Raw genomic sequence first — 25,820 nt, 5'->3', positions numbered from 1 at the left:
GATTAATCTAGAGCCTGTTATACTGAGTGAAGTCAAAAAGAAAAAAACAAATATTGTATATTAATGTATATATATAATCTAGAAAAATGGTAATAATGAACCCATTTGCAGGGCAGGGATAACAAAGGTTATTTACATGACTTTCCTATATCCTGACTTTAAAGTCAAGGACATTCTATAATTAACTCAATGAAAACATTTCAAAGGCAAACTAAGCCAATATGTTTTGAGTACACTGTTCTTTAGAATTTTCTCTTGACATGGGATTCAAGCTGATTGAATATCGCCTTTTTTGTGTGTCCCTGTTGTGAACTATACATAATTTTACTGTGACACCTTTCACACTAATTTTTGTACCTATCTTTTCCTACAAACTCTTTGAAGGCAGGTATAGTTATAGTCATTTCATTTTTTTAATCTCCATTTTATGGCACAGAGTCTGATCTATAATCTATTAAAAGTTTGTTCCTGATAAAAATATATCTATTTTAGCCCCAAACCTAGCATTTAATAGAAGTTACCCAGTAAAGTCAGCAACAGAACAAGGATGCCATCTATTCCCACTACATATTATTTAACATTGTTCTGGGGACATTAGCCAAATGCAATAAGACTTGAGAAAGAAACTAGAGAAAGAACTAGAAAGTAGGAGGTGAAATTACCACTGTTTGTGGATATGACTGTATACCTGGAAAATGATAGAGAATCAACTGTAAAATTACCACAAACAAAAAGAGTATTAACGGGGGTAGGAGATTATGAAATGCATATTAGAAATCATTAACTCATTAACTTATATATATATATGTGTGTGTGTGTGTGTGTGTGTGCGCAAAAAAAAAATACCAAGTAAGAAATATAATGAAATAAAGGACTCCCGTTTTCAACAGCATTAAAAATACAAAACACAGAGGAATAAATTTAACAAGAAATGCATAAGACTTATAAAAAAAACCTAAGGACACAAGAGAAGACTACAGAAAATCAAATTCTTTGAATAGGAACGTTCAACATATTAAGATGTCAATTCTTCCTAAGTCATTTTATAATATAACATGATCATAATAAAAATACCAGTAGGTCATTTTAAGATCAATACAAGTTGATGCTAAAGTTTTATGGAAAAATAAATACACAACAGCCAGTTAAATTTTGAAAAAGAACGAAGAGACGGAATTAGCACCAACAGACATTCAGTTATATTATATACTTCATCAATAATTAAAACTGTGATGTGATGCTGATGATAAAGACACAGACAGACCAGTGGAGTATACTAGGAAATCCAGAAAAGCACCCCAATATATGTGGGAATTTAATATATGATGAACCTATGGTAAAAAGATGAGCAATTTACTAAGTGGCACTGGGACAATTTTTAGCCTTCTGGAAAAAAAAAATAAGCTGGATTTATACCCCAATCTCATACCACGATAAATGCCATATGGATCAAAGACCTAGGTGTGAAAATAAGTCCATAAAAGTGCTAAGAAAATATATAGAAGGTTTATAAACTCAAATTGGGAAAGGCCTTTATAACCATGACTCAAAATACAAAAGCCATAAATGACTGATACATGTGACGACATAAAGATAAAACAAAATTCTGTATAACAAAATATACCACAAAAAGGGAAAAGACAGATGACAACATGGCAAAAACATCTTTAGAGAAATGGCAATCTCCATAATATACACTAAGCTTCTAAGAAATTTGCTAGAAAAGAATGATTACCTAAGAAAAAATAAGACAAAGAACAGTTCACAGAAAAAGAAATACAAATATCATATGAAGGGATGTTCAACTTCAGTCATAAAAATATAAATGTAAATTAAAACTATATTGATGTTTCAGTTTTCCTCTCTCAAATGAGCCACAAAATCCAAACATTTGATAATATTGATAAGACTGTGGGAAAGTAAGCACTTTCAATCTTGACTGGTAGGAATACAAATTGGTGTCATTCCATGGAAGGCAATTTGGCAACAGTTCTCAAAATGATGAATGCATATATTCTCTGACCAAGCAACTTCACTCCTGGGAATTTATCCTACAGGCATACTAGTACATGGGGCTTCCCAGGTGGCAAAGTAGTAAAGAATTCGCCTGCCAATGCAGGAGATGCAAGAGATATGGGCTTAATCCCTGGGTCAGGAAGATTCGCTGGAGGAAGAAATGGCAATCCAGTCCAGTGTTCTTGCTTGGGAAATTCCATTGACAGAGGAACCTGGCGGGCTACAGTCCATGGGGTCGAAAAGAGTCGGACACGACTGAGAGACTGAGCACCAGCACTAGTATCCTGGTACATGATCGAAGGGACACATGTACATAGTTATTCACTGCAGCACTGTCTACAATAGCAAAAGGCTAGAAAAGTGTCCATCAGTAGAGGAAAAAAGTCATATGGAAAGATGGCTAAGACACCAATATAACACATGATACACATAGTTAAGTCTTTTTAAAAAGCAAAGAACACACCCAAAAAATATAAGGGAAAAAAGTGGAAACTCTAGAAAACCAGGACAGTGGTTGCTAACTGGAGGCAAGCTGGGATCTGGGAGATAGAGGCAAAGATGGAGGGGAGACGTTATATGGTATACTTTTTTAACATTCTGAGTTTGGAATTACATGAATATATATTAAAAAAATTTTAAGTGTGTCAAACAAGTGGGTGAAATATTAACTATCAGTCTCACATTTATCCAGATCTAGGTTGTAATTCATGATTAAGATATCTTGGGAGCTCACAGAGTAATAATATTCTGTGTCTACTTATGTCAAGATTCATGTGTCCCATGAACAAATGACAAGCTCACATTCCATTATGAAACGTCAGGAAGTTATATTTCTGGGAAGAAAGAGAGAACAAACCAAGCGAGTGCTAGGTGAACAAACAGCTATACTATTGCAATTGTCAATCTGCTTACTGGTCTAAACACAGTGATGATGGCAGGAATGGGAAGGAAGGAAAAGATACAAATGACCCGAATGGAATATAAATCCATGGGTCTTGATGGCTGATTGAAAAATTCTACTGCTTATGTTCAGAGAGCCCCACTGCAGTCTCCAGAGCTCTTATAACTCTTATTCGACTTGCCTAATTATACCAAAGTGTACCATGATTTGTAATTGGCTGTGGAAGGCTAGAGAGAAAGAAAGAGAACCCAGTGATGTGGTGTTTAGCAGTATCACTAACAGAAATTAGAAAGCCAGAAGGAAGAAAGCCAAGTTAGGGAAAAAGCAATGACTTAGGTTTTAAGTACATGCTGTCTGATGTGAGTGGGAAATCAGGTAGCTGTGGCCAGAGGGCTACTGGAAATCCTAGTCTGAAGTTCAGAGGGGACGTCAGACTTGAAGGTGGTGATGTGGGAGAGATCTGCAAATAGAGAAGACGCTCAGAGGAAATACGGGCAGCGGGGAGAAGCTGGAGGACCGCCCTGATTGTGGAGCAGAATGGGGAAGAGAAGGCAGAGTTACAGACAGAGAAATATAAGAAGAATCAGGAGAGCATGTGACAGGTACACCGAGGGTGAGGAGCTTTAAGAAGCAGTGAAGCAGTCTACACATCGAGAAATGGAAGGGGCACAGCAGTAATAATAGTAGCAATGTGCTCTATCTCCTGAATCCTGACACACCACGACCTAGAAGGTAGACGGCATTGTTAGCTCCATTTTACAGAAAAGAGTATTAACCCAGGGAATCTGCTGGTGGTCCAGTGGTTAGGACTCTAAGCTTTCACTGCTGAGGGCTGGGGGTTCAATCCCTGGTCAGGGAACTAAAATCCCAAAAGTTGCAGTGAAGCCTAGAGAAAAAAAAAGTGGGGAGGATATTAATTCAGAAAGTGACTTCAAAGCTACAGGATGTCACTGATGAGCTACAGTCCTTCATTGCTTTCTTGGAAGAGCTGGGAGATCAGAGTTCTGTCACTAAATTAGCTATATGTGCGGGGACAAGCAACTTCACCTTTCTAGGTTTCATTTCCTTCTCTGAAAATTGAGGGGATTGGTGTAGATAATCTCTAGCTCTTATGTAATATGAGTCTTTGATTAAAGCCAAATGGAAGAGGGATTCCCCTGGCAGTCCATCGGTTAAGAATCCACCTTGCAATGCAGGGGACTTCGATTTGACCCCTGATTGGGGAACTAAGATCCCACATGAACTGCAATTACTAAGCCTGTGAACTCTGGAGCGCATGGGCCACAACTAGAGAATCAACGTGCCACAACTAAGACTCAACACAGCCAAATAAATAAATAATTTTTTTTTAAAAGGCACAATGGTAGAGATACATATACACAAGATGGGCAATGAATTGAAAATTTAGCCATAAGTGAGCAGGAAGACCCAGCCAAGATCAGAATGCTGAATGTTTTATATAGTGAATTTTCAAGCAATAAAATTACTTACTCTGATATATAAAATCTATAATTGAAAAACTCTTTTTATCTATATATTTCAGTTAATATCCACAATTAAAATTTTTCATACCTGGAAATTTATAAATACTGTTCTTGAAACCCTGCTAAGCTGGTTGAATAGAATAAAAATAGAAGAGTCCAAGTGACGCAGTCTGTATATGAAGGATTGTCCTGTAGAAAGAGAAAAGAGCTATTTATAATAAACATTTGTAATAAGAGACAGAAATGACTGCTAAGGTACATAAATATTTATGGAAATAAATTAAATAGGAGCATTTATCAAGTATCATTTCTTTAGCATGTAAAAACAGATCATCTAGCACAGAACAGATGTGGGAATCCTGAACCTCTTCATATTAAAGTCTGCAATAAAGATTTCCAAAATTAAAATATATTATGGCAGACTGAAAGCAAACATACTTTTCAACTTTAAGAATAAAATAAACTTTTTAAGACAACAGCTGTTCAAAGGCTGGCCAACAGATGAAATACCAAGACAGCAACATATGTTCTATTACCCTTTTCCTACAAATGACATCAATATGATTTGCAAGAAAACCAAACAGAATAGCTTTAAAGATTCAACTTACAAAGTTAAACATTTCTTTAAAACTCTATGGTTAACAGGGAAGTGGAGGAAAAAGTCCTACTACATATGTTCACAAAGTCCCATTCAGTTCAGTTCAGTTCAGTTCAGTAGCTCAGTCATGTCCGACTCTTTGCGACCCCATGAATCGCAGCACACCAGGCCTCCTTGTCCATCACCATCTTCTGGAGTTTACTCAAATTCACGTCCATCGAGTCAGTGATGCCATCCAGCCATCTCATCCTCTGTCATGCCCTTCTCCTCCTGCCCCCAATCCCTCCCAGCATCAGAGTCTTTTCCAATGAGTCAACTCTTCCCATGAGGTGGCCAAAGTATTGGACTTTCAGCTTTAGCATCAGTCCTTCCAAAGAACACCCAGGACTGATCTCCTTTAGAATGGACTGGTTGGATCTCCTTGCAGTCCAAGGGACTCTCAAGAGTCTTCTCCAACACCACAGTTCAAAAGCATCAATTCTTTGGCGCTCAGCTTTCTTCACAGTCCAACTCTCACATCCATACATGACCACTGGAAAAACCATAGCCTTGACTAGACAGACCTTTGTTGGCAAAGTAATATCTCTGCTTTTGAATATACTATCTAGGTTGGTCATAACTTTCCTTCCAAGGAGTAAGCATCTTTTAATTTCATGGCTGCAGTCACCATCTGCAGTGATTTTGGAGCCCCAAAAAATAAAGTCTGACACTGTTTGCACTGTTTCCCCATCTATTTCCCATGAAGTGAGGGGACCAGATGCCATGATCTTTGTTTTCTGGATGTTGAGCTTTAAGCCAACTTTTTCACTCTCCTCTTTCACTTTCATCAAGAGGCTTTTTAGTTCCTCTTCATTTTCTGCCATAAGGGTGGTGTCATCTGCATATCTGAGGTTATTGATATTTCTCCCGGCAATCTTGATTCCAGCTTGTGCTTCTTCCAGCCCAGCGTTTCTCATGATGTACTCTGCACAGAAGTTAAATAAGCAGGGTGACAATATACAGTCTTGATGTACGTTTTTTCCTATTTGGAACCAGTCTGTTGTTCCATGTCCAGTTCTAACTGTTGCTTCCTGACCTGCATATAGGTTTCTCAAGAGGCAGGGCAGGTGATCTGGTATTCCCATCTCTTTCAGAATTTTCCACAGTTTATTGTGATCCACACAGTCAAAGGCTTTGGCATATTACAGTCACCCAGATCTTTCATTTGTTTGCCAGACTGAACCAGTGTCTCTCAATTTGCAGGAGCAGCTGCAAATTTAATTCTTGTATTAAAAATGTTTGAGTGTTGGGCTTCCCTGATGGTCCACTGGTGAAGAGTCCACCTTGCAATGCATGGGACACTTGTTCAATCCCTGCTATGGGAAGATCCTACATGCCATAGAGTAACTGAGCCCATGCATTTCTACTCTAATCCAAACCTTTTTCATTCCCCCAAAAAAATCTGTTCAACTATTTTGCTCATTGATGAAATTTTGTTAATGTAGAGACTGTTAAGGCTTTACGTTCATAGGCAGTGGAAAATGAATTAAATGCTTTTTAAATCAATCAATTAAGCTAAGAATTCCCATCAAAATAATTTTGACTAAATTAATGAAATCATTTTTAAAGTAATACAGGTTATTTCTAATTTTAAAAAGGTATTATAGGGCTTCCCTGCTGGCTCAGTGGTAAAGAATCTGCCTGTCAATGCAGGGGATACACATTTGATCCCTGGTCCAGGAAGATCCCACGTGCCACAAAGCAACTAAGTCCGTGTGCCACAACTACTGAGCCTGGGCGCTGCAACTACTGAAGCCCACGCTCCCTAGAACCTGTGCTCCGCAGCAAGAGAAGCCGCTGCAATGAGAAGGCTGCATGCTGCAGAGAATAGCCCCCGCACAGCGGTAAAGACCCAGCACAGTCAGAAATACATAAATTAATTAAATTTAAAAATAAAATAAAAGCATTATATACTTGTAGAAAAAATTTTAAATATAGCAGTTATAAAGAAGAAAATGAAATGAAATAACTTTTAAATAAGCATCCTGAAAACACCACCAGACAAAAGATAACTGCTCAAATATACTTTGGTTAATAAAATAAACACATCAGTTACCCACTCATGAGGAGGTCTGAATTCTGGCAAATTAAAGCATTCAAAACACTGACCTGGAAGTTAACAACAACACAAAATTTTGAGCAGCAACCAAAAGAGAAAAGAGCCAAGATGACCTGAGTATTCCATAAAGTGTAATGTTATTTCCTCTTATGATTGGCAAAGTTTATATAAAAAAAATTCCCACAGTCTCTATAGCTGGGAAGAATGGGAGACTTTAAAAAATTTTTTTTAAATAAAGGGACAAAAAACAAGCTGAGAGCAAAAGGTGAGGGAGCTGGGAAGCAGCAAACCTATGGAGATGGGTTATCAACACTTTTTATGTGTTTACATTTGAAATACAGCAAAGAATAGAGTTGGCTATGAAAAGGATTTTAAGAAATACCCATCATTAAAACAGCAGGGTCTAATTTAGAGGTAAACTAGGACTCTGTAGTTGGGGGAACAAAATAAATAACCTGTTTTCTTTTTTTTGGCTGTGCTGAGTCCTTGTTGCTGCATGGGCTTTTTTCTAGTTGCAGCAAGCGGACGCTACTCTCCTTGCAGTGGCTTCTCTTGTGGAGAATGAACTCTCCAGTGTGCAGGCTTCAGCAGCTGTGGCTCCCAGGTTCTAGAGCACAGGCTCAACAGTTGTGGCGCACAGGCTCGGTTGCTTCGTGGCACGTTGGATCTTCCTGGACTAGGGATCGAACCTCTGCTCCCTGCATTGGCAGGAGGATTCTTTACCACTGAGCCACCAGGGAAGCCCAATAACTTTTGAGAACAACTCCTCCCAACCCTAAAACCTCATCCACTCCTAGCCCCAGTGAGTGAGAAGGACACTCAGTAAAGGGTATTCACTTTGATAGCTTTAATAGCTATAACTATTTAGCGTTAACTAGTTCAACAATGTTACTTAAGAAAACTAACTGGCACTGTCCACTGTACTGGGTCTGTACAGAGGCAAGTAAAAATTCTGGGGCTTTTTTTAAAGAGAACTGATTTTTGAACATAGTCTGTACCAGAAACAGTTTATATATACTGATGAAATGTCATCTTTAGTGACAACCACCAAATTCTACCCTAGCAGACAATTATGTGAGTGGATTTGAGTATTAACCCCCAGCATCCTTTCTAACTTCCTTGTGGAAAATTAAAATGTCCATTTCCCAGACTCCTCTACAGTTATGTTTCCCCATGTGAAATGGGGTCTATCTGTCAGCTGTTTCGTGAGATTTGGAAGGCAGAAATGGGGCGGGAGCCATCTTTCTGCTCTTCTGACTGTTAATGCTGGCAAGCACATTTATGGAAACATTGGGTTTTTCTGCAGTGTTCCAGCGTCCCGAACCTCACAGCTGTCAAGAGACAAGTTTGGTGGAGATAGCCGTTACTAGTTGGTGGGTGTTGAGGGGCAGTTTCAGAATAGCAATTTCCTGACCCTTGAACTGCAGCAAGCAATGTCATCTGGAACTCAGATGTGGCTGGGGTGGCCTCCTGAGACCCTCCCCTGGAGGGCCTGATAAGTAGTCTGGTGCTGGGAATAATTTCTGAAGGCCCATGCCTCCCAGCCCTTCGAGTAATTCTGCAAACAGACTAAAATGCTAGAGTGGTTTCTCTTTCCTGCAACTGGGCCCAGATGACATATTAGCACACCAGTTGCCTCAATACATAAGCAGAAGGGTGACTGGTCTGTCTGTGAGCTGCAGTACTGAGCAGTGTGCTTGACGATACATGCTCTGGAATCAGACTGCCTAGGTGCAAATTCTGGCTCTGCCATACATTAACCTTCCTGGGATGTTAATGTCCCTGTACCTTAGTTTCTTCATCTATAAAATGGGACTAGCAATAATATCTTCCAGTTATGGGACATAGTAAATGAAAAGATAATCTAAGTAAAGTACTGGTTTTTCCAGTAGTCATGTATGGATGTGAGAGTTGGACTATAAAGCTGAGTGCCAAAAAATCGATGCTTTTGAAGAGTCCCGTGGACTGCAAGGAGATCAAAACAGTCAAGCCTAAAGGAAATCAGTCCTGAATATTCATTGGAAGGGCTGATGCTGAAGTTGAAACTCCAATACTTTGACCACCTGATGCAAAGAACTGATTCACTGGAAAAGACCCTGATGCTGGGAAAGATTGAAGGCAGAAGGGGACGACAGAGGATGAAATGGTTGGATGGCATTGCCAGCTCTATGGACATGAGTCCGAGTAAGCTCTGGGCATTGGTGATGGACAGGGAAGCCTGGCGTGCTGCAGTACATGGGGTCGAAAAGAGTTGGACACAACTGAGTGATTGAACTAAACTGAACTGAAAGTGCTTATAATAGTGACTGTCTTAGAAACGGAGAAGGCAATGGCACCCCACTCCAGTACTCTTGCCTGGAAAATCCCATGGACGGAGGAGCCTGGTAGGCTACAGTCCGTGGGGTCACTCAGAGTCAGACACGACTGAGCGACTTCACTTTCACTTTTCACTTTCATGCATTGGAGAAGGAAATGGCAACCCACTCCAGCATTCTTGCCTGGAGAATCCCAGGGACAGGGGAACCTGGTGGGCTGCTGTCTATGGGGTCGCAGTGTCGGACACGACTGAAGCCACTTAGCAGCAGCAGTCTTAGAAAAAGCCCCTGAGAGATGTTAGCTATTATCACAGTAATATTACTAGTTATGCAGGCCACTTTAAAACACTGCTTTAATTGAGTAGAAAATGTAAACATTTTAGAATTTTATTACTATACATTTTATTGTGACCTCAAGAATTTTAACTTACACACAAGTGGTCACAGAAAAGATCTGACTGGTTTCATCATATATGTATACACAGAGAGAGTGACCATTTCAGAACCACAGTGTACCTGAGGATAGCAAACTAGCCAACTAATTAGTTACTCTAACTAGTTTTTGTGGGTCTCACCCTAAGGAAGAGTAATTTTCTAGTAACAATTTTTGCCATTTTCCCATTACAAATACTACCTCATTAACTATGCTCTGACTTTATTTTTTGGGGCTCCAAAATCACTGCAGATGGTGACTGCAGCCATGAAATTAAAAGATGCTTACTCCTTGGAAACAAAGGTATGACCAACCTAGACAGCATATTAAAAAGCAAAGACATTACTTTACCAACAAAGGTCCGTCTAGTCAAAGCTATGGTTTTTCCAGTAGTCATGTATGGATGTGAGACTTGGACTATAAAGAAAGCTGAGTGCCAAAGAATTGATGCTTTTGAACCGTGGTGTTGGAGAAGACTCTTGAGAGTCCCTTGGACTGCAAGGAGATCCAACCAGTCCATCCTAAAGGAGATCAGTCCTGAGTGTTCATTGGAAGGACTGATGTTGAAGCTGCAACTCCAATTTGGCCACCTGCTTTCGAAGAGCTAACTCATTTGAAAAGACCCTGATGCTGGGAAAGATTGAAGGCGGGAAGAGAAGCCGACGACAGAGGATGAGATGGTTGGATGGCATCACTGACTCAATGGACATGAATTTGAGTAAACTCTTGGAGTTGGTGATGGACAGGGAGGCCTGGAATGTTGCAGTCCATGGGGTCACAAAGAGTCGGACACAACTGAGCTACTGAACTAAACTGATAAACCAGGGTGTGTTATTCAGATTTTTTTTTTCAGCTTCATTAAGATAGAACTGACAAATAAATCTGTAAGATATTAAAGTGTACATTATGGTATCTGATATACATTGTAAAAGGATTCCTCCTACCTAGTTAATTAATGCATGCTGATTTGCTGAGTTGTGTCTGACTCTTTGTGACCCCATGAACTGCAGCCCACCTGGCTCCTCTGTTCATGGGATTTTCCAGGCAAGAATATTGGAGTGGATTGCCATTTCCTCCTTCAGGGCATCTTCCCGACCCAGGGATAGAACTTGTGTCTCTTGCATCTCCTGCAGTGGCAGGCAGATTCTTGACCACTGCACCATCTTTACCCTTTCTTTTTTTTGGTGAGAACATTTAAGTTCTGCTCCCTTAGCAAATTTCAATTGTATAATACAGTGTTATCAACTATAGTCTCTATGTTATACATTAGATCCTCAGAACTTATTCATCTTATAGCTGAAAATTTTGTGCCTTTTTAGCAATCTCACCCTATTTTCCCCACCCTCCGGTCCCTGACTACTTTTCTACTCTGTTCTATGAGTTGGAGTTTTCAGATTTCATGTATAAGTGATAACACACAGTATTTGTCTTTCTCCACCTAGCTTAATTCACTTAGCATATTATTTTTTGGGTCCATCCATGTTGTCACACATGACAGGATTTCTTTTTTGTCATGACCGAATATTATCCCATTATATATAAACCACATTTTATTTATCCATTCGTCCATTAACAGACACTTAGACACTTATTTAAAATTTAGATTGTTTTTAAAATGTTATCAGAGAGGAGACTTCATGAGAATGAGATCAGTACTCTGTAAGATTTGAAAATTGGAAGTTTAAAATTTTAATGTTTAGGCTTAGAATGCTATTCTAATGTACTTATTAAGAAGGTCTTAGATGAAATTATGGCCTGGTTTGGTGTGAAGTGTATTCTGCGTTTAAAAAAAAAAGTGTATTCTGATGATAAAAAAAGATTTTGGAATAAAGCTCCCCCCGCAATATGCTGAAATTATAAGAACGCTGTGTTTCACCTTATCCAACAACCAGCGAGACAGAGGGCCCTGAAGCCAATACAAAGGTGTTTGCTGTACCTTTGACAGTTCAGATACTGCAGAAAGTCCAGGACTCAAGAGCAATGGAGATTTACTGAAGAGTTAGAAAAACAATGGAAAGAAAGAAACTTCATGCTTTGATGCAATTACTACTTTTACACTGTTCTGAAAATCATACAGCTATATATATTTTTGGGCTTCCCTGATAGTTTGGTTGGTAAAGAATCCACTTGCAATGCAGGAGACCCCGGTTCAATCCTTGGGTTGGGAAGATCCCTGGAGAAGGAAACAGCTACCCACTCCAGTATTCTGGAGAATCCCATGGACTGTATAGTCCATGGGGCCCGAAAAGAGTCGGACACGACTGAGCAACTTTCACCATCATATATATTTTGTTCTTTTTTTAAAAAAATATTATTTTTTGGCTGTGTCAGGTCTTAGCTGCAACACTTGGGATCTTTAGTTTTGGCATGAAAACTCAGCTGTGGCATGTGGGATCTAGTGCCCTGGGCAGGGATGGAACTTGGGTCCCTTGCATTGAATGTGCAGAGTCTTAGCCACTGGACCACCAGGCAAGTCTCTCTTTCCCTTTTTTTAAAGAAAAATATTTTTTATTTTCATGAGAACAGATATTCTGAAATGTGAAACATATTCATTCAATATCTATTTATTGAGCACCTGCTCAATGCCAGGCAATCCCTGGCCCTGGGAATACAACCCTGATGATATATCAAAGATCAGTGCCCTACAAGGCCTCAGTGTCTATCAGCAGAGAGAGAAAGAAAGTACTCCTAGGAGAAGGAAACTATAAAACCAAGGAAGCAAATGACTCTGCCTGGCAGTGTCCACATGCATGCATGCCAAGTCGCCTCAGTCATGTCCAACTCTTTGCGACCGTATGGACTGTAGCCTGCCAGGCTCCTCTGTCCATGGGATTCCCCAGGCAAGAATACTGGAGTGGGTTGCGATGCCCTTCTCCAGGAGATCTTCCTGATCCAGGGATTGAACCCATGTCTCTTAAGTCTCCTGCACTGGCAGGAGGGTTCTTTACCACTAGTGCCACCTAAGAAGCCAGTCCACAAAAGCTTCCAAAAGGCAGTAACAGTCGAGTCTTGAAGGATGAATAAAAGTTCATAATGGAGAAGAGGACAAAGGGCATTCTAGACAGAAGCCCAAAGGGCAGAGGCATAGCAAGTATTAAAAAGCATGACCTCTTCAAAAAAGTTTGCTGTGGCTAGAGACTCAGGGTCTGTGAAGGGACAGTGGGAGATGAACAGAGAACAGTATGTAGGTGCCAGCTCCTGAAACCCCTCCACTTCTGTGGGTCTGGACATTTTTGAAGGATTTTAAGAAGAATGACATGGTTATAGGTCTATCAATGACTAGCTATGTGACTTAGTCAAGTTACTTAACCCTAAGTACCAGTTTCCTTTTTGTAAAATGGAGATACTGACTGTTAAGAGGCACTAAGGAAGTCTGTTGAGAGGATTAAGTAAGATAATAGCAAAGATAAGTAAGATTAACAGCAATAAGAAATAAAGACAAACAACAATGAGCATGTGAAGATATGTTTAGCATCAGGAGTCATTAAGGAAATGCAAGTAAAAGTCATAGTGAGATATGACTTCACACCCATTAGGCTGACTACTATATAAACACACACACACACACACACACACACACACACAGGAAAATAACAAGTGTTGGCCAGGATGTGTAGAAATCAGAACCTTCACGTACTGCCAGTTGGAATGTAAAATGGTACACCCATTTTGGAAAACAGCCTGGTAGTTCCTAAATGATTAAACATAGAGTTACCACAAGACTGCAATTCCACTCCCAGGTTTATGTTTATGTTTAAGAGAAATGAAACTATATATGCCCATAGAAATTTGTATACAAATGTTTATAGCAGCATTATTCATAACAGTGAAAGGGTAGAAACAACCCAATGTCCATCAACATTTGGGAAATGGACAAACAAAATGTGGTAGATCCACTCAATGGAAAGTTATTCAGCCATTAAAAAGGAATGAAAAACTGATTTCCTATTTGCTACCACATGGATGAAACTTAAAAACTTCAAGCTAAGCAAAAGAAGCCGGTCACAAGACACCATATATTTTATGATTTCTTTTATATGAAATATCCAGCATGGGCAGGTGAGAGACAGAGAGTAGGTTAGTGTTGTCAGGGGCTATTAATGGATGTGCGGTTTCTTTATGCAGTAAAGTGTTCTATGATTACAGAGTAGTGATGGCTGCATAACTTTGTGATACACTAAAAAACACTGAATTGTACACTTTAAAAGGTGAATTTTATGGTATATGAGTTATATCTTCATAAAAGTAAATAGCTAATATTTGAAGGTTTACTAAGCACAGTAGTAAGCATTTTACACCCATTATCTTATTTCAGTTCTCACAACAGCCTCATGAAATAAGTGCTACTGTGATTCACATGGTATAGATCAAGAAACAGAGGCACAGAGGAATAAAAACAAAATCTTCTCCAAGACTGCACATGAAGCAAGGGAACAGACTGGAATTCAGGCTGACTGACCCCAAACCAGCACTCTTTTTAAGTCCTGCATTTTTTCTGACCATAATGTATGCAAAATGCCTAGCAAGCAGGTGGGTGTGTGTGTGCTCATTCATGTCCAGCTCTTTGAAACCCCATGGATCAGGCTACTCTGTCCGTGGGATTTCCCAGGCAGGAATACTGGAGTGGGTTGCTATTTCCTTCTCCAGGGGATCTTTCCAACCCAGGGATGGAACCAGTGTCTCTTGCCTCTCCTGAACTGGCAGGAGAGGCATGATTTCTTTACCATTAGCACCACCTGGGAAGCCTAGCATGCCATCTGTTGTTGTTCAGTAGCCAAGTCGTGTCTGACTCTTTGCGACCCCATGGACTGCAGGACGCCAGGCCTCCCTGTCCCTCACCATCTCCCGGAGTTTGCCCAAGTTCATGACAATTGAATCAATGATGCCATCCAACCACCCCATCCTCTGTCACCCTCTTCTCCTTCTGCCTTCAATCTTTCCCAGCATCAAGGTCTTTTCCAATGAGTCGGCTTTTCACATCAGGTGGCCAAAGTATTGGAGCTTCAGCTTCAGCATCAGCCCTTGCAATGCATATTGTATTCAGGGTTGATTTCCTTTAAGATTGACTAGTTTGATCTCCTTGCTGTCCAGGGGACTCTCGAGAGCCTTCTTCAGCATGACAGTTCAAAAACATCAATTCTTCGGTGCTCTGTCTTCTTTACGGTCCAGCTCTCACATCCATACGTGACTACTGGAAGAACCATAGCTTCGACTAGACGGACGTTTGTCAGCAAAGTGATATCTTTGCTTCTTAAAATCCTATGGCTCACCATGCAGTTAGGGCTCAAGAATTATTAGGTATTATTGTTATGATGAGCCAGTTTGTATACCCTGAAAAAAAAACCCAAAACAGCCTGGAGAAATAGTGGGAGAGGCAGGGCCAGGGAGATTAATTTAAAGGGTTAATGCAGTTGTCAAAGTAAGAAATGGTGAGGAACTAAATTAAGGCATAGAGACTGAAAAACAGAAGCGATATACAGGAATTTTTCCAAGAAAATAGGAATTGTCCTATAAATTGGGGTAGTTATAACTCGATATACTAATATTTACACCTACAAAGCATTAACGTAACTTGTATTCATAATTGTTTTTTTTTTTTTTTTTTTGCCAGTTTGCTTGTTTTATTGATGCCTGGATGCTCAGGCCTTGACCGCATATTCCCGGAGTGGGAACAGCCACTCTTTCCACCACTGCTTCTTGGTCTTCAGGTTCTGTTCATGCTTGGTGCATGGCTCGTGTTTTCTTGGGTCACAGATCAGAGGCTTCTTACCCTTACAGATTTCCCGAGCTTCTCTTTCTGAGTCTGGTTAATGACGGTGAGTACACTGGCAATGGATTTAAAAACGAGAATCTTGGAGAGTTTGGAAGCCTCACTGCCTGTCACTTTAGCCACACGCAGCTAGGATAGCTCCACCTTCAGGTCTTCCAACTTTTTCAGCAGCTCCTCATTCTTCTTGCCACGAAGGTCTTGAGCCTTTATCTTGGCCATGGCTGTATAGTCTGCCTCTGCAGCCTTCTCAGAGGGAAAGAGCCATAATTGTATTCCTGAGTCATCAGGAAAGGTTTAGGTTATTCTCAAAGTATGTGATTAAGTCATGGAAATGGGTAATATGTTTCAAATTTTCTTTTTAGTAGATTGACCTTATAAGTTGAAACAGCTAGTTATACTAGTTCATGCAGACAGTCAAAATTCAATTGAGGACTTCCATGATGGTCCAGTGGTTGGGAATCCACCTGCCACAACATGGGTTCAGTCTCTGGCCCGGGGAGATTTCACATACAACTAGAGAGTAGCCCCCGCTTGCCACAATTACAGAAAACTCACACACAGCAAGAGAGACCCAGCGCAGCCAAAAATAAATACGTAAAAATGAAATTTGAAACATTTTAAATATCTGTAAGAGTTTAATCTATAACAGTCCTAAGAATATTAAAGAATTAATGATTCCCACCAAGTTCAAGATCTTTAAAGGTGGATGAAAAAGACAATATACATATTTTAGGAATCATTAAGTTAAAAAGAATTGATGCTTTTGAACTGTGGTGTTGGAGAAGACTCTTGAGAGTCCCTTGGACTGCAAGGAGATCCAACCAGTGTATCCTAAAGGAGATCAGTCCTGGGTGTTCTTTGGAAGGACTGATGCTGAAGCTGAAAGTCCAATACTTTGGCCACCTCATGCGAAGAGTTGACTCATTGGAAAAGACTCTGATGCTGTGAGGGATTGGGGGCAGGAGGAGAAGGGTACGAGAGGATGAGATGGCTGGATGGCATCACCGACTCGATGGACAAGAGTTTGGGTGAACTCCGGGAGTTGGTGATGGACAGGGAGGCCTGGTGTGCTGCGATTAATGGGGTCGCAAAGATTCAGACACGACTGAGTGACTGAACTGAAGTTAAAAAGTCTTTGGAATAGAAGGAATAGACATGCATTTCCACAAGTAAAGGAAAGATTTAGGTAACAAATATAACTCTTATTACAGTTGTGGGCTAGAAGACCATCTTTTTAAAGGTGTGTGTGTGCTCAGTCATGACTGACTCTTTGTGACCCCACGGACTGTGGCTGCCAGGCTCCTCTGTCTGTGGAACATTGGTAAGAATACTGGAGTGGGATGCCATTTCCTCCTCCAGGGATCAAACCTGCATCTCCTGTGTCTCTGGCATTGGCAGGTGTGTTCTTTACCACTGAAACACCAGGGAAGCCCCCTTTAAAGGTACATAGCTATTAATTAAGATTTTAATGTATCACCAATACAAAGGTCACAAATACAAAGTTCAGTCTCCTTAGGATAAATTCCTGGGCCATGAGAAACTTCAGCAAACTGGCGTGGTAATTGTATGGATACATATCTTTTAACCCTGTAAATTAGAATTAAGAAATTGCAATCAGAATTAAATATAAAAATGTTAAGAAAATAAAAACTATATTTGAGGAAAGTCTCAATGAGAAGATGGCATTTAAAGTAAAGTCCAAAGATGGTAAGAGAGTTATTCAGCTATCTGGAGGAAGGCTGTTCCAGGCAGATGGAACAGCAAATGCAAAGGCTCTGAAGAGAAGCAGGCAAGGAGGTTGGAGAAACAGCAAGAGCTGGGGAGGACTTCCCTGGCAGTCCGGTGGTTAAGACTCAGTGCTCCCAATGTAGGGGGTATGGGTTGGATCCCGAGTCAGGGAGCTAAAAAAATTTTAGAAAATGGAGGGCTGGGGAGAGTAATGAAAGATGGAGTCAGAGAGGAACAACAGATTGTGGGGCAGTAGGACATCATGGGGCTCCCCTTGTGGCTCAGCTGGTAAAGAATCTCCCTGCAATGCGCGAGACCTGGGTTCAGTCCCTGGGTTGGGAAGATCCCCTGGAGAAGGGAAAGGCTACCCACTCCAGTATTCTGGCCTGGAGAATTCCAAGGACTGTATAGTCCATGGGGTCGCAAAGAGTCGGGCACGACTGAGTGACTTTCACAGGACATCATGGGACCAGTTCCTGTAGGACTTGGTAGACTCTTTAGGGCCTTGGGCTTTTGGTCTGATTAAGACGGGGAGCCACTGAGGATGAGGAGCCATTGACCAATTCTAAGCAAAAAAGTGACAAGAACTTTCCTCAAGGGGATCAAAACACTCGCACCAAATTCTTTAATTATTATAAACAGGTCACTGAAAAGGTTGAGCCTATTAGACATAAATTCCATTTTATCTAGAAAATAAGATTTAAATGATACAGGATGAATCAAGTATTACCCTATCTGACAAAGTTTGGGGGCTCAAATCATCATCAAGAGCAGAGCTGGTGATTTCAAGGCTGCAAGATAAGTTCTGGCAGGCTGCTCTCTTTCATGGGGAATTCACAACTTGAAAGAAGCCAAGGTACTCATGATGCCTCGGTCTAATATTTCACAGTCTAACCCAAACATGCCCATTTGGCCGAGGGTGGCAGGTTAGATTCTCACTTCCCATTTACCATTTGTGTGGCCAGGGGGACTCCCAGGACTAAAGGTATCTGATTCCTGGTTATAGTCTGCCTGACAGCCCTTCAGTGAAGGGCTCTTGCTCCAGGGGTCCCACAAACTCAAGCCTTATCTGAGACTCGGGGAAGATTAGAGAGGAAGTTTTGAGCCTGAGGTTTATTCTGCTGAGGATTTTAGACTTGTTTCTGATAAGATCGGTTAAGGTTTTTAAGAGCATGGGAACGATATGACTTGCTTACTTAAAGACTCTGGAGGTGACTTCAGGAGGAAATGAAGAGCAAGAACAGGAGGCAAGGGCGCTGGAAGCCTGCCACTGTTCACCTCTTGGCTTAACATTTAAATGCTTAATGCGTTTCCCCACCTAGAAAGTGGAAAAACCACCGGCCTGACTGGATGGTTGTTTTATGTGAAAAAAAGTGAAACAATTCATATAGGCGAAAGCACTCCATTTACTAAAGTTCTGCAAATATAAATGCTTATTAAGAACAGAAGTAATACTGACGTGTGTAGTTTAAAAGCCCAATAGGTGAGAATCTACCGCTTGCAAACCCATTTTGGACTAAGCCTAACATAAGGTTATATGTCTACTATATTTTAATTTAAAAAGAAAAACGAAAGCCGGGGCCGGGGTGGGGGGGTGGGGAGAACCGCCTTTGCAAGATACAGAACCTGGCTACTGGCACAATCAATAATAAATAAGCGCATTTGAAGGCGAAGGTGTCAAACCGCTATTAACTTACAAAAGATGCCGTCTACATAGGCAGAAGGTGCATATGTGTGAGTCCGTCATAAAACAGTAATTACAGCACAATATTAGTTAGGTATAGTAAGTCTGCTTGGGTTCTAAGCCCGGATCTGTCGCGTCACGATATAAAACCAAAGGATGGAAGATGTACGGAGAAACTCGGACTCCTGGCCGCAAGTGACAAGCCCCAGACCTTGGCCGCCCCTTCCGGCGGGCCACCCATCACTGGCCGCGCAGCCCGAGCCCCGCCGGCCGCCGACCCTCCGGGAGTCTGCGGCGCCCGACGGCTCCAGACACGCCCGGCACCGGCCCCGCGCCGCCTTCCCGCCACCGCCGCCAGGAGGCTCCGCGCGCCTTCCCGCCTTTCCCCGCGCCACGGCCGGGCTGGGCCGGGCGGCCAGGCGGGCGCGGCGCTCGGCGGGGGCGGTCGGGCGGGCGCGGGCGGCGACGGCGCGGCCATTGTCCCGCAGCCCCTCCCGGGCGCGCAGGCGGACAGGGCCGGGCGGCAGGGCGGGCGCGGCGGCCGCGCAGTCCGGGAACCGGTGCGCCCCGCCGCCGCCCGCCTCTCCTCGCCGGCCACCGCCGCCAGGCCAGGTCCTCGGCGCCGGCCGCCCGGCCGCGCCTCCTTTGTGACCGTCTCCAGCCCCTCAGAGCCGGCGCGCCACCGCCGCTGCGCCCGGGGCTGCAAATGGCGCCCGCTCGCCTCTGCGCCTCCCGCCGCTCTCCCAGCCCGGGGACGTCTGGGGGCGCAGCGCCCGGGCCGTATCCCGCCGCCCCCGCCCGGGGAGCAAAGCCCGCGGCGCCTTCGCCCGCGCCGCCGCCCGCAGCGAGGCTTGCGGGCCCGTGCGAGGCTGCCCCGACGCCCCGCCCGCCCTCCGCCCGCGCGGCGCGCAGCCACTTACCGCGGGCCGCGGCGCAACGGCGGGTCGCGCGCGCGGGCTGGGGGGAAGATTCCCGGTTCTCGGCGGGGGAAATTCCCCCTTTCGAAGCCGTTCCTTTGCGCCCCAAAACAAGTAGCCCCAACGTGAGAGAAACAAAAGGTATTTGCTGACGTGGGCGTTGGACAGAAACGCCCGAGGGCTGGGGACACAATTAAAGGGGCAACGCACAGATTTCAGGCACCAACCAGCAGCTTCGCCCACTCCCCCTGCCCTTCCCTACACCCCGCTGCACGCTCCAGAGGCACTGGGGTGCCCAGATCCCCGAGCAGTTGACTACGGAATCATTATTTAGTCAGGAGCTTAAATTTTAAATTGTACTTTACGTTGGGAAAGGCGCCTCCGGAGGGCAGAAGGGCTGGATTTCTAGGATCTGGGGAATTTGGTTTAGGAAAGAGGGAGGGACTTAGGCGTGCCCACAATTACTGTATAAGTACATGTGACATTATTGTACTTAAGTTTAGCAGCGTCAAATGGAAGAGATCTGTACAGAATTTTTCCTTTTATTGAGGCACTCATTTTAGTCGGGGATACCTTTTCTAAATCTCTACAGGTCACAAGCATTGCATTTTCTTTGAAGAGGCTAACCCAAGAAGCTGAGATAAGAGAAAATAATTCTTGGTTAAGTTCAAAGAAAATAAAAAACTAGTAAGAATAGCAGATTTTGTGTTTTCAAATACAAAAATTCATTGTAGATCAAGTCAGTCTTCTGACATATTTATGTCCCTAATATTCAGAGTCAGGCATCAGATTATGTACTTGCTAAAATCTTTATAATCACTGAATTTTCATTGTTACTATAGAAACAATTTTATAAATTAGTTTTCTAGTTCCTTATGTTGGAGTAAAGTACTGAAAAGTTCTGATATAGTAAAACAAGACTCAGAATTTCAAAATATTTAGTCTTTGATGGACTTCTCTTTTATGTCATATTCAGTTATAGTGGACAAAGTTTGTTACTTTGGTTTCATCATAATTAATTATGTGCTTTGAGGACCATATTCTCTACTAGAAGGGCTTCCTTAGTGGCACCGTGGTAAAGAATATGCCTACCAATGCAGGGGATGTAGTTTTGATCCCTGGGTGGGGAAGATACCCTGGAGAAAGAAATGACAACCCACTCCAGTATTCTTGCCTAGGCAATCTCATGGACAGGGGAGCCTGGCAAGCTACAGTTCATAGGATACAAAACACAACTATCTCTTAATGTCACCTCGTATTACTCTCCAGTTATTTTGCTATTTAGTTCCATTTCCTCACATCATTCTGCACAGATCATTAAAACTGTGTTTGAAAACCATTAGGTATCAGGAATGTTGAATGTACTCAGACTATTTTACTAGCATCCCCATTGATAATTCTCCTAGAAAGACCTGGACATTGTTACAGCAAAAGATTTTTTGTTTTTTTTTTAGCTTTAATTGAAACATGCAAAAGAGTTCTACAAACTTGGTCCTCAGCAGAGCACATCAGATTAGTGACAAACTCTTTGTTGCAAGGAAGAAATCAGTTCAGTTCAGTTCAGTCGCTCAGTTGTGTCCAACTCTTTGTGACCCCATGAATCACAGCACGCCAGGCCTCCCTGTCCATCACCAACTCCAGGAGTTTACCCCAACTTATGTCCATTGAGTCAGTGATGCCATCCAGCCATCTCATCCTCTGTCTTCCCCTTCTCCTCCTGCCCCCAATCCCTCACAGCATCAGGGTCTTTTCCAATGAGTCAACTCTTCCCATGAGGTGGCCAAAGTATTGGAGTTTCAGCTTCAGCATCAGTCCTTCCAATGAACACCCAGGACTGCTCTCATTTAGGATAGACTGGTTGGATCTCCTTTCAGTCCAAGGGACTCTCAAGAGTCTTCTCCAGCACCACAGTTCAAAAGCATCAATTCTTCAGCACTCAGCTTTCTTTACAGTCCAATTCTCATATCCATACATGACCACTGGAAAAACCATAGCCTTGACTAGATGGACCTTTGTTGGCAAAGTAATGTCTCTGCTTTTTAATATGCTATCTAGGTTGGTCATAACTTTCCTTCCAAGGAGTAAGCGTCTTTTAATTTCATGGCTGCAATCACCATCTGCAGTGATTTTGGAGTCCCAAAAAATAAAGTCTGACACTGTTTCCACTGTTTCCCCATCTATTTCCCAGGAAGTGATGGGACCAGATGCCATGATCTTTGTTTTCTGAATGTTGAGCTTTAAGCCAACTTTTTCACTCTCCTCTTTCACTTTCATCAAGAGGCTTTTTAGTTCCTCTTCACTTTCTGCCATAAAGGTGGTATCATCTGCATACCTGAGGTTATTGATATTTCTCCCAGCAATCTTGATTCTAGCTTGTGCTTCTTCCAACCCAGAGTTTCTCATGATGTACTCTGCATAGAAGTTAAATAAGCAGGGTGACAATATACAGCCTTGACGTACTCCTTTTCCTATTTGGAACCAGTCTGTTGTTCCATGTCCAGTTCTAACTGTTGCTTCCTGACCTGCTATAGGTTTCTCAAGAGGCAGGTCAGGTGATCTGGTATTCCCATCGCTTTCAGAATTCTCCACAGTTTATTTTGATCCACACAAAGGCCAAGGAAGAAATAGTAAGAGTTTTTTCCCTCAACTTCCCCCTCTAGCTTCTGAAACTCTTTTATATAGTTGGAGAATTCCTTACATAATGAGCAATTGGTGGGAGGTTGAATTGGCCATCTGCAACAAAATCTGGAAATGCCAGTGGTTTGCTTTCCCAGAATCTTTTGTGGTTAAGACAATGGACATGGTCTACACTTTGATAGTCAGATGCACCCTCCAGGGACTTTGAAGAGGGAGTTGTAAGAAGCAGGAAAACTCAAACAATCTTTTCTAGCCGTGGTGACAGTTGCAGCAAGACAGTATCTCCAAGGTGTCCAGTACCAGTGCTATCAGTGGGGCCAGCTGCCATGGAGAAATGTTGGTATCCTCACCAGGCCAGTTCTTATGGTATGACATGGCTGTTGTTTCTGCCTGGTTAACATAGGCTCCAACCCCTGTGCTTTGCTCTTCCTGTGAATCTATGGACTTTTAATGATTCACTTCTGTTTAAATCAGTCAAGGCCAGTCTTGACTGGCCTTGCAACTAAGAACCCTACCTGGTACAAAATATGAAAAAGCATTTGGACATATAGCCATATAGCTTTTTACAACAGATGAAATTGTTGGAGGTAAAATGTCTTCCCTCTTGTATAGATAGATGGGAATTAAAACCATAGATATAATAGAGAGAGAGCCTATGAAGTAAGAAGAGGAGAAACTCAGAACCAAACATCACCAACTTCATCATCTAGTGGCTGGCTAGAGGAAAGTGAAACTGTGATTGAGTCTTAAGAATTGACTAGAGTGAAAGGAAGAGATGTGGGATAGTGTGGTACTGTAAAAACTAGAAGAGAGTAATTCAAGAAGGAAGAACTGAACAGTAGTGTTCAATACATCTCTTCACAGTCCAAGAGAAAATATCTATTAGACTTAACAACTTGGAAATCATTAATTTCAGAGACGACTGTTAAGCTTGATTTAAGGGAGCAAATTCCAGATGATCGGACTATGTGCGGATGGAGAAATTGAGATGGTGAGAATAGGCAGTTCTTGAGAGATTTGGTCACAAAAGTGATATTCCAATTACTATTTCTGTGTTACATGCCAGCCCAAACTTCGAGGCATACATCAAAAGACTTTGATTATGCTCATGGATTCCATGGGTCAAGAATTTGACTAGTCACAGCAGAGATGGCTTGTCTCTGTTCCACAATGTCTGGAGTCTAACTGGGAAGACTCTTGTGGCTGAGAGTGATTTGAACTGCTTGAAACTGGAATCATCTGGAGGTTTCTTCATTCACAGATCTAGTATCTAGGCTGGTGTAGTCAAAGTTCGGCCTCTATACCCTGGTACTGAGTTGAACCTCAGAGACAAAATGTTGGGTAAAGTATAAAAGAACAGACTTTATTGCTTTGCTAGGCAAAAGGGACCACAGAGGGAAAATGCCCTCAAAACTGTATGTCCCGACCTGGAAGGGATAGTGAGGAGTTCTGTAGTGTATGTTAGTCACTCAGTCGTGTCCAACTCTGTGTGACCCCATACACTGCAGCCCACCAGGCTCCTCTGTCCATGGGATTTTCCAGGCAAGGATACTGGAGTGCTTTGCCAATTCCTTCTCCAGGAGATCTTCCCAAACCAGGGATCGAATCCAGGTCTCCTGCACTGCAGGCAGATTCTTTACTTACTGAGCTAATGCTGACTTTAAAAAATGCACAACATGAGTCTCAAGTTTCATGTGGGGGAAAAATGAGGACTGCAACCCAGAAGACAGCATTTCAGATAACTCTGAGAAACTGCCTCGAGGAGGGAAGAGGAAGAGCTAAGATATATAGGAGTTTTCTAACAAAGGGCAGGTAGTCAGAAACATCAAAAGATTACTGTTAATTAAAGAAACCAGATATGTCACGTTAAGGAATTTAGTGCTTTTCTATATATGGGAAGATGCAAGAGTCTGGGCTAACTGAAATTATTCCTTTAATATTCACCACAGCTATCTGCAGTCAGCATCCTATATTTTCACACCCTGAGTTTCCTCAGGGCTCAGCATAGGAAGTGGCTCTAGTCTGCAGGCTACTCTGTGTGTGTTGTGTGTGAGTCATTCAGTTGTGTCCAACCCTTTGTGATCCCATGGACTGTAACTCACCAGGCTCCTCTATTTATGAAATTTTCCGGGCAAGAATACTGGAGTGGGTATCCTAGCCTTTCTCCAAGGAAATCTTCTCAACCCAGGAATCGAACTGGGGTCTCCTGCATTGCAGGCAGATTCATTACCAGCTGAGCTACCAGGGAAGTCCGTTAAATAAGATAGTAATATGTATAGCTCAAAGAAGAAAGGGAGAAAAAGTAGTGAAAGACCAATAATAGTCTATAATCAATATTGTTACTTGTAGAGAATAGAATCCACTCTGGGTAGTTTAAACAGAAGGGACATTATTAGACAACATTAGATGGCTGGTGAATCTCTAGGTGGTCCAGGGAATCATGTTTAGTTGCTGAAAGTTTAGAACATTCATAACCAGGGGAAACTGCCAGCTACATCACCTGGCTATAGTCATAGAACTGTCAGTGCTGCCGCTTCCTGATACTATGACATTAGAAGTAGAAATGGCAGTCACTGCCAGAGCTGCCCCAGAAGAACCAAGTGCCTTCAGACTGCATGCAAGAAGAGCTGATCTACCCATGGGCATATCTTCTGCCTCACATTTCTCATTTCCTCCTTTCCAGACTCATGTGGATGCATCTGTTTGAACTATATAGCTTCAGGGGAGTCAGAAATGTAGTCTTCAGCATTCCAGCCTATGCAGTAGAGGAAGGCACACTAGAAGGGGATTGGAAAGTAGTGAACCAATACACATTTTGTATACTAGTTATTCATACAACCTTTCCATACTTAAACAAACACCAATAGCAATGAAATGTTCCCACTTAATATAACTCACTTGTCATTATAGGAAAAAAGTTTCTCACCTTGTCTGTGAAAGGGAATACTCAGTGTTTCATCAGGAACTTCATCAATCCCTAGGAAATGTTCATATCTTATCTGCACAGTCATAATATGATTTTCTGTAATCAAGAAAGAAAATGGGTATAGCTAATACAATCCTTATTTCTGAAACTGGTCACAAGGCAATAATTAATCACTTCTTTCATCTATTCTCTATTCTGTGTTCCATATGTCATAATATCTTTTGTCTCTTACAATCTTTTTTTCCTTAAATCTATTACATTGGATATTAGGGATTACTTCTTCTGGATTCTTTTAGTTCAAAAATACCTGTCA

The 25,820-nt window shown here is 42.1% G+C and overlaps 1 protein-coding gene and 1 pseudogene across 1 annotated transcript in view; both read right to left on the bottom strand.

The window, feature by feature from the left end:
* ZBTB8A (zinc finger and BTB domain containing 8A) overlaps positions 1-20,312 on the bottom strand; it is a 60,615-nt gene extending 40,303 nt beyond the window's left edge. Inside the window, exons 1-2 of the mRNA XM_070384799.1 lie at positions 19,948-20,312; positions 4,490-4,590 (exon numbers count right to left, since the gene is read on the bottom strand). The gene's annotated coding sequence lies outside the window, so the exon portion shown is untranslated. The remainder of the gene's footprint in view (positions 1-4,489; positions 4,591-19,947) is intronic.
* Positions 15,485-15,834, bottom strand: LOC102267448 (large ribosomal subunit protein uL29 pseudogene; annotated as a pseudogene).
* Positions 20,313-25,820: the final 5,508 nt, after the last annotated feature.

The sequence above is a fragment of the Bos mutus genome, chromosome 2, assembly GCF_027580195.1.
Source record: "Bos mutus isolate GX-2022 chromosome 2, NWIPB_WYAK_1.1, whole genome shotgun sequence".
Classification (NCBI taxonomy): domain Eukaryota; kingdom Metazoa; phylum Chordata; class Mammalia; order Artiodactyla; family Bovidae; genus Bos; species Bos mutus.
This window is presented reverse-complemented; position numbering and strand designations above follow the sequence as displayed.